Source organism: Carcharhinus amblyrhynchos, chromosome 10 (genome assembly GCF_965287045.1).
Source record: "Carcharhinus amblyrhynchos chromosome 10, sCarAmb.v2.hapA, whole genome shotgun sequence".
In the NCBI taxonomy this organism is placed as follows: Eukaryota; Metazoa; Chordata; class Chondrichthyes; order Carcharhiniformes; family Carcharhinidae; genus Carcharhinus; species Carcharhinus amblyrhynchos.
The window spans coordinates 50,975,656-50,988,673 of NC_137333.1; positions in this window are offsets into that span (position 1 = coordinate 50,975,656).

Below are 13,018 nucleotides of genomic sequence, written 5' to 3' on the forward strand. Positions count from 1 at the left end.
TCTGCAATCTATTTATACCTTGGGTCTTGTGGCACAACGGATTGTGTCCCTGCCTCTGAGCCAGAAACTCCAGGTTTGAGTCCCACCCCAGGACTTGATGGTCAAGGGAGGTGCATTCATAACATTGAACAACTCTTGTGTTGAGTATCAACCTACAAATCCTTCCAAACACACCAGTGACTAACGATAAGAGTCAGATAGATTTCTAGTTAGCCTTATTTGATATGGAGGGGCACCCCTTAAATTATAAGCCCCTGGCAAAACGCTAGCAACCTGTTCCAGGAATTATGAGCAATGGAATCGGACAAAAGTCTGCCTTAGTCTGCCTTAGTTTCAGGAAGAGAGTTGGAATGGAATGTGCACCATAAGAGCCCATGGATGTCCCTAAAGAAAGTAATAAAGGAATGTGATTTTACAAGAAGGTTTCAGGTACCTGCTTGAGGCTTGTATGGAATGCAAATTGACAGGTGTTATTGATGTATCATGTGGGGGCCTGGAATGAGCTGGAGACAAAAATATTCAGGCAGCAGTAACCTTTCATTAAGCTGAAAACTGATTTGGGCCCACTTTTCCTGCTTGTTACACACTTGTATGGAAAGTTGGGGTGTAACAGAACACCAAAAAAAGTACATTAACTGTCCCAGTAGCCAGGTTGGTAAAGCTCTATTTTGATTGTAAGTCCTGAATGTGCTTATTTTTCAATCCACCTTGGGGATAATGTTTAGAATTTATCTTGCCAACTGGCAACAAATACAGGGGAATCCCACATGCACTGTGTAATTTTCTGATATATACAAGGCAGCAGGCATCTGGTATCCAAACATACACTCAGAAACAGGCTCCAAAATGGGCAATAATACTTAAAAATGAGCATGTGTCAACATTAAAAAGAGTTGTTCAATGTTGAAAAATACACAGGCATTCAAACACAACACATAGTTTAATTACAGATGGTATTCACTGTACAGCCTTAACAGAACAAATTCCAAGCTACAGGATATACTTATTGGTGAAGGTTAAGGAGAACCTTAATTGAGGTTTTTTAAATCATGAGTGTTTTAATTGAATAAATAAGAAACTGCCTTCCAGTGGCAGGAGGGTCAGGGCACAGGGCAATTAGGTTTAAAATAATTGACAAAGGAATCAGAAGTGAGATGAGGAGAAATATTTCAAGCAGCAAATTCTTCTGATCTGGAATGCACTACATGAAAGGCAAATGGAAGCACACCAAACAGTAATGTTCAAAAAGGAATCAGCCAAATATTAAAGAGGGCAATTTGCAGAGCTATAGTAGGACATAATAAAACTGAAGCCAATGCAGACCATGAAGAGACATTCCGGTGGCTGGAGTTGATCTTGGCACAGAAAATGGTTGTGATTGTTGGAGAGTCTATCTTTACCCCAGGAAATGGCCCTGAGGAACTCCTGCAGCAAAGTCCTGGACTCAGCCATCTTCAAGGAGTGGAACTAATTGATTAGCTTTTACACAGGTACCATGGGCTGAATAGCTTCCGCTGTGCTTAATTGCACAGAAGACGCTATTCAGTGATTAAACATTGAACTATCCAAGATCTACAGATCAAGCAGCAACAATTTTGTATGCCATATCAGATCAGGCTAAACACATTTTTCATCACCTTAAACATAGTACAGTTTGCCTTCAAAACGATGGAATTGGCATTCTCTTCCAATAAAACTGACAAAAACATTATCTATATAGCAATTATCTGTATAACTACTACTTACTTCAATCATTAACTGAACTACACAATGATTCCAAAAGATACTGTAGGGAATAAGGGGGAGAGAGGAGAGATATAGAGATATAAAGGCTAAAAATGATGGAGATGCTGCGAGAACTCCAAAACTAATCGTTTTATTGTCTGAAAGATTGAAGGGAACCATGAGTGAGACCAGAAACTGAGAGAAAGGTAAGTATCACAAATGGAGTTAATAGCAGCAAAAAAAGAATTTGTATGAAGGAACCAGTTGATTTTTTAGCCTGGATATGGAGACCCCAGCATGTCCATGGAAACTTGATGGAAGAAAAGCCTTCAGTGAATCTCTGAATAGGAAGCCCTTAAAAATGCTATAGAGTTTTATAAACATGTGATTTTGGCCTTTCAAAGGCCCTTCTTGGCTGTTACTTTCTTTAAAACGCCTGATGCATAGCTTACTTAGACAAGCTCATCTTAAGAGGTGCTCTGTGTTTTCCTGCCAGCAACATCATACCCATAAACACAAGAGTGAATTGCCTCATTTTTGGTGATTTTATGCTTGGAGAAGTTTTCTCTTCTCAAAGAAGGTTGCATCAAAAATCCCAGTGCCATCATTGAGAAATGATTATCAGACTAACCATTCAGTTGCAAGATTTCTCAGAAGCTCACCATTTACTACCTATAGGAGCTGATTTTGCTCCCACATTTACCATCAGTGGGAATGGCAACATGAGCACAAAATCTCAAGAGTCGGAAAATGAGATTCTCTCCAGCAAGATCTCGTTCCCTGGTTTGCATTTATCCCACCCCTCATTGGTGACACAGCAAGCTTCTAACCCACAAAGGGTGGGAACTACATTTCAATGCACTTTAATGAATTTACATATTAAAGGACCTATACTCCACATGAATCCCCATTTACTGAATAGTTGAACTTCACTGATGTGATATGTCAATGAGCTTCACTACAGCTATATGAAGATGAGAGAATCAAAGGGCTTCTTCCGGAGGTTCCAAGACCACTATAATCAATAGGGGAAAGAGGGGCATGGTTGGCACAGGTCAGCACTACCAGGTTTGCACACCTATCAGTACCAACTTGGCAGTGCTGATCTGTTGTGGAGATGCTGGCGTTGGACTGGGATAAACGCAGTAAGAAGTCTCACAACACCAGGTTAAAGTCCAACAAGTTTATTTGATAGTAAGCCCACAAGCTTTTGGTGTTTGCCCTTTCGTCAGGTGAGTGGAGAGTTCTAATCTCAAACAGAGCATATATATGATCTGCCTTTATATATATGTCTTTATATGCTCTTTGAGATCAGAACTTTCCACTCACCTGACGAAGGGGCAAACCCTGAAAGCTTGTGGGTTTACTATCAAATAAGCTAGTTGGACTTTAACCTGGCGTTGTGAGACTTCTTACAGTGCTGACATGTGCCAGGGACAGGCACACTGGTTTGGGGGTGGGGTGGGGGGGGAGCTCTCCCATTATACTTGGTGAGTCGAGGGTGAGCGCCGAGGCCTTTAAAGGGGAGACTTGATGTTGAGGGGTAAGTTTGCTGTGAAGAGGAACAGGCATTGAAGGGGAGATCCTTTGCAGTGAATGGGATGGGAATGGCAGCAAATCTGGGGGGAGCGGTTAAGGTCAGTCCTGATCATGGTATCCTTTAAAGATGGCACCCTGATCTCTGTGGAGCTGACCGTTCTGGCTCCATCAGGACTCAACCCCACCAGACTAATGGTTTAAACCACTCCCCCGATCTAGTCTGAAAACCCACCTGTGCATCTGGAGAGACACACGTTGGTTTTCAGTCAGAGACAGGCACTCTGACAAATGATGGGAATGTTCCATCCATAATATTGTGTGAAAGAAACCTTGCCAAGTTGATCAAGAACCATTGCTATTTATTCAGCTGCATCTGCCAATGTGGCATGACCCATTTCTTTTTGCCCTGAGAAGCCTACCTGTGATAACAATGGGGATCTATCATCTCAGGGTCAAACTCAACAGAGGAATATGCTGAGCATTTACCACTTTCTGTAATGACATTTGTAGCTATCTTATAACATAGGGACTGGACTGGTGCAGAGATAGCAACAATTGGCTCTGGCTTAAAATCTGGCTGCATTTCCTTGCAAGGGCACTGCAGTTCTAACCCTGCAATGGTTTTGTGGGTGGTAGTTCCCTCAGCACAACTTCAACTTCTAGCAGCAATCAAACAGTGTATTGATTGTTGGGTTGCTCAGAATCATGCCTACAGACTCCTTCCTCGAACTAAGGCTCCCTTGTCCTTCACTCTAACCTGCCACTTCTCAATTATCCTGCTCCCTCAGCCATGGCAAAAGTAGCAGATGAACAGAGATTGCTTTTAAAAGTGACAGGAAGCTTTTTGAATCTTTGTTCACATGTGACACTCCCTTGTAGATGCTTCCATCTCTTTGAATTCCACAGATGTAATGCTTCTCTCCTGCCATTAATGCTATCTCATGACCTGTCTAAATTTGCACCTGGAATTGTGAGCAATGTTACAAATGTGATCAGACTGGAAAATTGAGTGCTGTTAGTACTTGACATTCGGCTAAGTGTTAATGCAGTGCAAACCAAATAAGAACTGACATATATTAGCAACTTGGACACAATGAGACTGAAGCTCCTGAAACAGGCACCATATACTTAAAGTTTGATTATTAGTTGGGAAGAGATCTGAGCCAAACTCCTTTAAAAAAAAAGTTTTAAAAGAAACAGAAAATCTACACATCCCAAGTAAAATTTTGGAAAATTCCTAATAATTCTATCTTTTGGTAGATGTGTATTCAGTTTAGCATTTAATAACAGAATGATAGGTTGTGAATATTGGTTTTATTTCATAAAGTGCCAGAAACAGCAATCCAGGTTGAATATTAGTCAAAATCCTGATGAAAATGGGCTGGATTTCAGTAAAATTGGGGAGACCTTGTGGAGCCTTAAAAATGACAGGTAGGATCCAAATCTGGAATTCCCAGCTCCATTCCCAAAACTCTCAATTTCGGTCAGTGCAGCAGTTCAGGGTATGGGCTGGTGTGGGTCATAAGGCCACACGATTCAATCCCAACATAACTGGCTCCATTGCAAGGATAGGCATTTCCGAGTCCCCCAGTTTTTGTGGTCAGGCCAACTTTTCACAGCCCATGAGAGATATCATGCGTCATTATCTAGGTGAGAGATCCATTTGAAAAGTAAGTTCAAAGAGACCTTGGTAACTTATATCATTCAACCCACCCCAATGGTCCCTCCTGCACCCATGACACTTCCATAGCCATTCACTCAGTATGCACTGTGCACAGAACCTGGAACCTGATAGTAACAATGGCATGTGTGGAAAAGCTTTTTTAAAGAAAAATCAGCCATTCATAACTTTCTTTTAAAAAGCAACTTTTAATATCGTATAAAAGTCTCAATCATCCAAACCTTTGAAATATTAATGGCAGAAACTACAAGCTCTTGAATACTCCATATATTTTGTGAATAAACATTGTACATTTAGAAATTAGATCTAAGAGAAAAAGTTATCAATCAAGCAATGTTTTCTCTTGTTTGCCAATCTTCCAACAGAATGGGTGTCTGGATTCTCAGCCGTGAATACATAATGAGGATTGACTGAGAGTCCAGAAATCCAGGGAAATTTCCTGCTACCCATTCTGAGGATGAAAGTACAGGCGGATATGCCAGCATAGTAACTCACCATACCACAGTCCCAGTACACTTTTGATATATATAGACAGCAGGTCCAAAAACTATTTTTAAGAAAATCAATATTTAATATCTACTGTGTTACTGAAATTCTTACAGAATAGTGATATTAGCCACTCACTTCAAATTTATTCCAGCATGCCACTGTAAAATTTTATTAGCTTGCCCTTTTATTAGTCAGGCTGGATCACTTTCTTGCTAATCAGATATTTATGCATCAATCATTTATTGGTGACGGCAGAAACTAGTTATGAGATACTTTTTAAAAAATAATTATAGAATTTCTCCATGAACAAAATTGTTTATGTGCAATCATAGCAGAATAGAATCCCTACAGTGCAGGAGGAGGACGTTTGGCCTATCCAACCTGCACTGACAACAATGCCATCCCAGCCCAACTTCTGTAACCCCACATATTTACCCTGTTAATCCCCTTGACACCAAGGGGCAACTTAGCATAGCCAATCAATCTAATTTGTATCTTTGAACTGTGGGAAGAAACCGGAACACCTGGAGGAAACCCATGTAGACACGAGGAAAGTGTACAAATTCCACACTGACAGCGACCCAAGGCTGGAATCGAAGCTGGGTTCCTGGTGCGGTGAGGCAGAAGTGCTAATTGCGCCACTATGTCACTCTGCAATGCTGTGTCCGAATACATTTTCTCCTTTTTTTAAAATCCTATTAATTAGATGGGTCACACACATCAGATTGTTCTATGGTGAATACATCAAGCTTTGTTAAGGCAGCAGATGACTGCTATAATTAGCCTGGTTGAGTTGGCATTGGTGGTGGGGGGGGGTGGTGGTGGTGGTGGAAATAATTTAGTCAGGGAACTCCTAATCATTATCCAGTGTCCTTGCCAGAGTCGTGAATGTGGATAGCAGCTGATGGGAGCATCAAACTTATTAATGAAGCCTGTCAGCGGGAGCTGTTAAGCTCACACATGAATAATGTGCACTTCAACAAAGTACAAGATTTGTAGAATAGATTGGTTGAAAGGCCCAGGTCTCAAAAAGGAGCCAACACTTCCAGGTGAGGAAATGAAATATGTACTATTGAATAAGTAAATTGAAATAATGTTGCTTGACCAAAATATTTAAACATTTTTTATTTCTATTAGTTAATTAATAATTAGCAATGATAGTATAATTGAGCCTCAGTTGACATACATAGTAATATGTTGCAAAATAGACAATCTGTAAATCATATGTGGCATTTTTAAATCGAAAGCCACCTTGATCTGAAATGAAAGATCATTCATCTTCTTTAATCTGTCAAGAATTTAGGGAATAATTAACATTGAATAATGCAAATGTAGTAATCACATCAAGGTGCTTGCATAACATTGTAAACATTTGAGATTAAGGTTTTGAAATCATTGTCAAGAATATTAGCTTATATTATATTTTGATTTGTGCACAGTGATTTGGTGCCAATTGATGGTCTCAGCACTGACAATGAGGCTGATTTTTTTTCAATGACCCCCCTCAGGCAATTAGAGTAGATTTTCCTCTTCTCCCCTCTACATAATGATTTGGGGTAACTCTGAAACAGATCTGATCCTTGGCAATAAAATAAGGTGTAATTGCATGCAATTAGACAATTAATGAAATTTATTGTGTGATATACTTAGTCAATTGTGAAAACTTTTGAATCACTTCCACTTGTGGTTGCTTTGTACCACTAACATAATTAACATTTGCACCAGTTTCAAATAGAGTCATAGAGCTTTACAGCAGGGAAACAGGCCCTTCGGCCCAACTTGTCCATGCCGCCACTTTTTTTTTGAACTCCTAAACTAATCCCAATTGCCCGCATTTGCTCAAATCCCTCTATACTCATCATACCCATGTAACTATCTAAATGCTTTTTAAAAGATAAAATTGTACCCGCCTCTACTACTACCTCTGGCAGCTTGTTCCAGACACTCAGCATCCTCTGTGTGAAAAAATTGTCCCTCTAGGCATTTTTGTATCTCTCCCCTCTCACCTTAAACCTATGCCCTCCAGTTTTAGACTTGCTTACCTTTTGGGAAAAGATATTGACTATCTACCTTGTCTATGCCCCTTATTATTTTATAGACCTCGGTCTATAAAGTAAGCCTCTGTAAGCCTCCTACACTCTAGAGAAAAAAGTCCCATCTGTTCAGCCTCTCCTTATGACTCAATCCATCAAGTCCCAGTAGCATCCTAGTAAATCTTTTTTGCACTCTTTCTAGTTTAATAATATCCTTTCTATAATAGGGTGACCAGAACTGCACACAGTGTTCCAAGTGTGGCCTGACCAATGTCTTGTACAACTTCAACAAGACGTCCCAACTCCTGTATTCAATGTTCTGACCGATGAAACCAAGCATGCCGAATGCCTTCTTCACCACTTTGTCCACCTGTGACTCCACTTTCAATGAGCTATGAACATGTACCCCGAGATCTCTGTTCTGTAACTCCCTCCAACACCCTACCATTAACTGAGTAAGTCCTGCCCTGGTTCAATCTACCAAAATGCACTACTTCACATCTGTCTAAATTAAACTCAATCTGCCATTTGTCAGTCCACTGGCCCAATTGATCAAGATCCCAATCAATTGAAGATAACTTTCTTCACTGTCCACTGTGCCACCAATCTTGGTGTCATCTGCAAACTTATTAACCATGTCCCCTATATTCTCATCCAAATCATTAATATAAATGACAAATAACAGTGGGCCCAGAACTGATCTCTGGGCCACATCGCTGGTCACATGCCTCCAGTTTGAAAACAACTTTCTACAACCACCCTCTGACTTCTGTCAAGAAGCCAATTTTGTAACCATTTGGATACCTCACCCTGGATTCCGTGAAATTTAACTTTATGCAACAATGAGGTTTTCAGCTCTATGATAAAGCAAATATAAAAGCAGGCTTATTTAATTGTGGTCTCGGATAATATTTTAGCTCTTCAGATCATAAAATTCTCAAATAGGATGACTCCTAAGTTGAATGAAAGGTCAGGTTGTTGGCATGAAGAGATTGTTATCACTGAGTCATCCATTAGGTTGTAATTTGAGATGATTTCCTATTAAACTAAACTGCTTCAGCATACAATAGAGAAGAAATCACTGTTCATAACTTTTTGTTTTCAAGTGATTTTCATTTATTCTAGGAAATTAAATAGTTTGGGTAGCAACAAATGTGGGTGAAATATGCAGAATCTGTGAAATGAATGTGTTTGATGGGGAAATGTTTTTTCTTGAATAATACTGTTCTTAATGTCTGGATTGAGATAAGGAGCATAAGATTATATATCTGGCTAAGTGATAGGTGGCAAAGGGAAGTAAACGGATTGTTTTTTCTGACTTGGAAATGTAATGGGGTCCCCCAGGGTCTATATCAGAATTTCTGCTTTTCTTCTACTATATAAATGACAAGGACCTGAGTATAGGGAGAGCAGTTTCAAATTTTTGGGGATGATACAAAGCTTGGCAACTTAGTAGATACTAAGGAGGATAGTGTTCTATGTTAGCTTTGGCTCAGGAACAGTTGCAGAGACAGAGGGACATCTGAACAATGATTGGTTTGTTGTTAGAACGTAGGTAGTTACAGATGTACAAGACTACAGTTATTACTCAGTCTAAACCATAAGCCTTGTGGACTTTGGGTCATGTGACCCCCTTACATCATTATATGTCCAACAAAAGCGGGACAACTTTCAGGCTTAGGCTGCTGTTAACTAAGATCTTTGCTCCAATTAATTGATAGACACAAACACCGGAATTTTACCAGCACACCCGCCCCGATTCCGGGGGTGGGTGAGGCTTGGATAACTGCATTCTGTGTTGGCCTCAGACGGGATTGGACGTACCGGTAAAATTCGCCAAAAATTTTATCTTTAAACCAAATCACGTCTTTATTAGGAAAATGTAACAAAAGTTAAATACTTATGACTGTTAGAAGGCTGATTCTCTTGCACTCTAGTACAATGAAATGCTTCTATTCCTCTAAAAGTCGATTATAAATTTGCAAACATAGATTTTAACTATTTTTGCTCATCTAATGAGGGGTTTCTCTATCCATTCATGCTGACAAGCATGGAGTGGGAACAGATTTCAACAGGCTTAAATTTTGAGGTCCTTTCTTCTTCTGTGGTTCTTCTCTTCTGATTCTGTTCTTAAAAACTCCAATATTTATTCCTTTTGAGATTGGCTTAAACACGTGCAAATCATCCAGATTGGTTTACTGTAGATTGCCTGATCTTAGGACAGTGTCCTAAGACTACTTAACATTTGTAATCAGTCTTCTGGCTTAATTTGTATCTGTTCCTATCCATTTGATAGATTACAATGACTTCATTAACAATTGCAAAACTAAAGTCATTTGTTGCCAGTAAACAGAGCAGTCTACATACTCAGTCTAGAGTTAAAACCTTCCTGAAGTTAGCCGTATTTCCTGCCAGGCAATAGTAGAGTGGTAGAGGCAGACATGCTGGGATTGTTTAAGACTTATCTGGATAGCTACATGAAAAGTCTGGGAATGGAGGGATGCAAACAAATGATCTAGTTGGACTCATGAGCGGCACAGGCTTGGAGGACCGAAGGGCCTGTTTCCTGTGCGGTATTGTTCTTTGTTCTAGTAGGGTCATTTTCTTTTCTTGGCCATTTTGAATTTGACAATAGCTCACTGGCTGCACTGTTAAGAGGCAAGTAGCATTCATGCCACTCAAGTGCCAGGCAATGACTACTCCAACAAGAGAGAATCTAACCACAACCCTTGGCATTCAATGGCTTTACCATTATTGAATCCTCCACCATCAACATCTTGGGAAGTTAACATTGACCAGAAATTCAATTGGACCAGCCACAATCCAAAGATCTGCAGATTAGGTTGATTGGCCATGTTAAATTGCCCATTTGTATCAGGGGGACTAGCACGGTAAATATGTAGGATTATGGGGATAAGGCCTGGATAAGATGCTCTGTCAGGTAGGCAGTGCAGATTTGATGGGCTGAGTGGCCTCCTTATGCACTTTAGGGATTCTTTGCATCTCACTTCCCAACACCTCAAATTCTTTACATTAACTCCAAGCACAACTTACGAGTGTGATGGAATAGTCTCCACTTGCTGAGATGAATGCAGCTCCAACAACACTCCAGAAGTTTGATACCATCCAGGGCACAGCAATCTGTTTGATCAGCATGCCAACCACCACTATCAGCACTCAGTCTCTCCACCACCGACGAACAGTGGCAGCAGTATGTAACTTTGACAGATGCTATGCAGCAACTCATCAGGCTGCCTTCAACAGCATCTTCAAAACTCTGTGACCTCTACCAGTTAGAAAAACAAGGACAGCAGACAAATGGAAACGCAATCACCTTCAAAGTTGCCCTCTGTCCCACACACACCATCCTGATCTGCAATTAAATCATGTTCTTTCAGTTGCTTGGTAAAAAATATTGAACTTCCTTCCTAATAACATTGTGGATGGATCAAGAGGATAGCTCACCATCACCTTCTCAAGGGCAACAAGTCCTGGCCTTTCCAGCAACACTTATACCCCATGAAAAAAAGAGAATATAGATTGTAAATATCTGAGGATCTAGCACTATTTCTTGTGGCAACGCACTAGTCAAAGCCTACCAACTTGAAAATACTACATTTATCCTAATTGTCTGCATTCTACCTGTTAACCAATCCTTGACCTGTGCTAATACATTACCCCGACTCATGAGCCCTTATCTCGTGTATTAAGCTTTTGTGTGGCATCTAATCAAATGACTTTTGGAAATCCAAACATCAACCTCCCCTTTGACTATTCTACGCATTACATCCCAAACAATTCTAAGGTGCGTCAAACACAACTCTCCTTCTGTAAAACCATGTTGAATTCTCTGATCATACCAAGCTTTTATAAATCCAAGAGTGAGGACAGTCTTTGGTCGTAATTCATTTCAGTTTGCAGCTGTCAATGACTGGAACGAGGTAGAACTAAAACTGAAGCAAACTAGTTTTATTACCAGGGATTCCTTTCGCTGAAGCATTCAGGCTGTGTTGACTGATACTTGATAAACTATCAATTCTTGTTCACTGCTAATTTGTTTTTTGTTGATTTTAGTGTTTAAATTAATTGTTTTGTTGTGTAATTTCTGTTGCTGCACCATTAGGCTCTTGGCCAGGTCATTACAGGAAATGAGGATTGTGTTACATAGAACATAGAACATTACAGCGCAGAACAGGCCCTTTGGCCCACGATGTTGCGCCGACCAATTAAGAAAAAAGCAGTGACCCTCTAACCTAAACCAATCCCTTTCCATCCATAAACCTATCCACGGACCTCTTAAACGCCCCCAAACTAGGCGCATCTACAACTGCAGCAGGCAGGGCATTCCATTCCCTCACCACCCTCTGGGTAAAGAACCTACCTCTGACATCCGTCCTATAACTACCACCCCTTAATTTAAAGCTATGTCCCCTCGTGCTAGCTTTCTCCATCCGAGGAAAAAGGCTATCACTGTCCACCCTATCTAAACCTCTAATCATCTTGTATGTTTCAATAAGGTCTCCTCTTAGCCGCCTTCTTTCCGACGAAAACAACCCCAAATCCCTCAGTCTCTCCTCATAGGACCGTCCCTCCATACCAGGCAACATCCTGGTAAACCTCCTCTGCACCCTCTCCAATGCCTCCACATCCTTCCTATAATGTGGGGACCAGAACTGTACACAATACTCCAAGTGCGGCCGCACCAGAGTTTTGTACAGTTGCAACATGACGTTGCGGCTCCTAAATTCAATCCCCCTACCAATAAACGCCAAGACACCGTATGCCTTCCTAACAACCTTATCGACTTGATTTCCAACTTTCAGGGATCTATGCACATATACACCTAGATCCCTCTGTTCATCCACACTATTCAGAGTCCTACTGTTAGCCCTATACTCTACACATCTGTTATTCCTACCAAAGTGAATTACCTCACACTTTTCCGCATTAAACTCCATTCGCCACCTCTCGGCCCAGCTCTGCAACTTGTCCAAGTCTCTCTGTAAACTATGATACCCCTCTTCACTATCTACCACACCTCCGACTTTGGTGTCATCAGCAAATTTACTAATCCATCCTTCTATACCCTCATCCAGATCATTTATAAAAATTACAAACAGCAGTGGCCCCTAAACAGATCCCTGAGGCACACCACTTGTAACCGAACTCCATGACGAATACTTTCCATCAACCACCACCCTCTGTCTTCTATCAGCTAGCCAATTCCTGATCCAATTAACTAAATCACCCTCGATCCCATACATCTGCATTTTCTGCAGAAGCCTTCCATGGTGAACCTTATCAAACACCTTACTAAAGTCCATATATACCACGTCAACTGCCTTACCCCCATCCACCTCTTTGGTCACTTTTTCAAAAAACTCAATAAGGTTAGTAAGGCATGACCTACCCTTCACAAAACCATGCTGACTATCTCCAATCAATTCATTACTCTCTAAATAACTATAAATCCTATCCCTAATAATTTTTTCTAATACTTTGCCCACAACAGAAGTAAGACTCACCGGTCTATAATTCCCGGGGAAGTCTC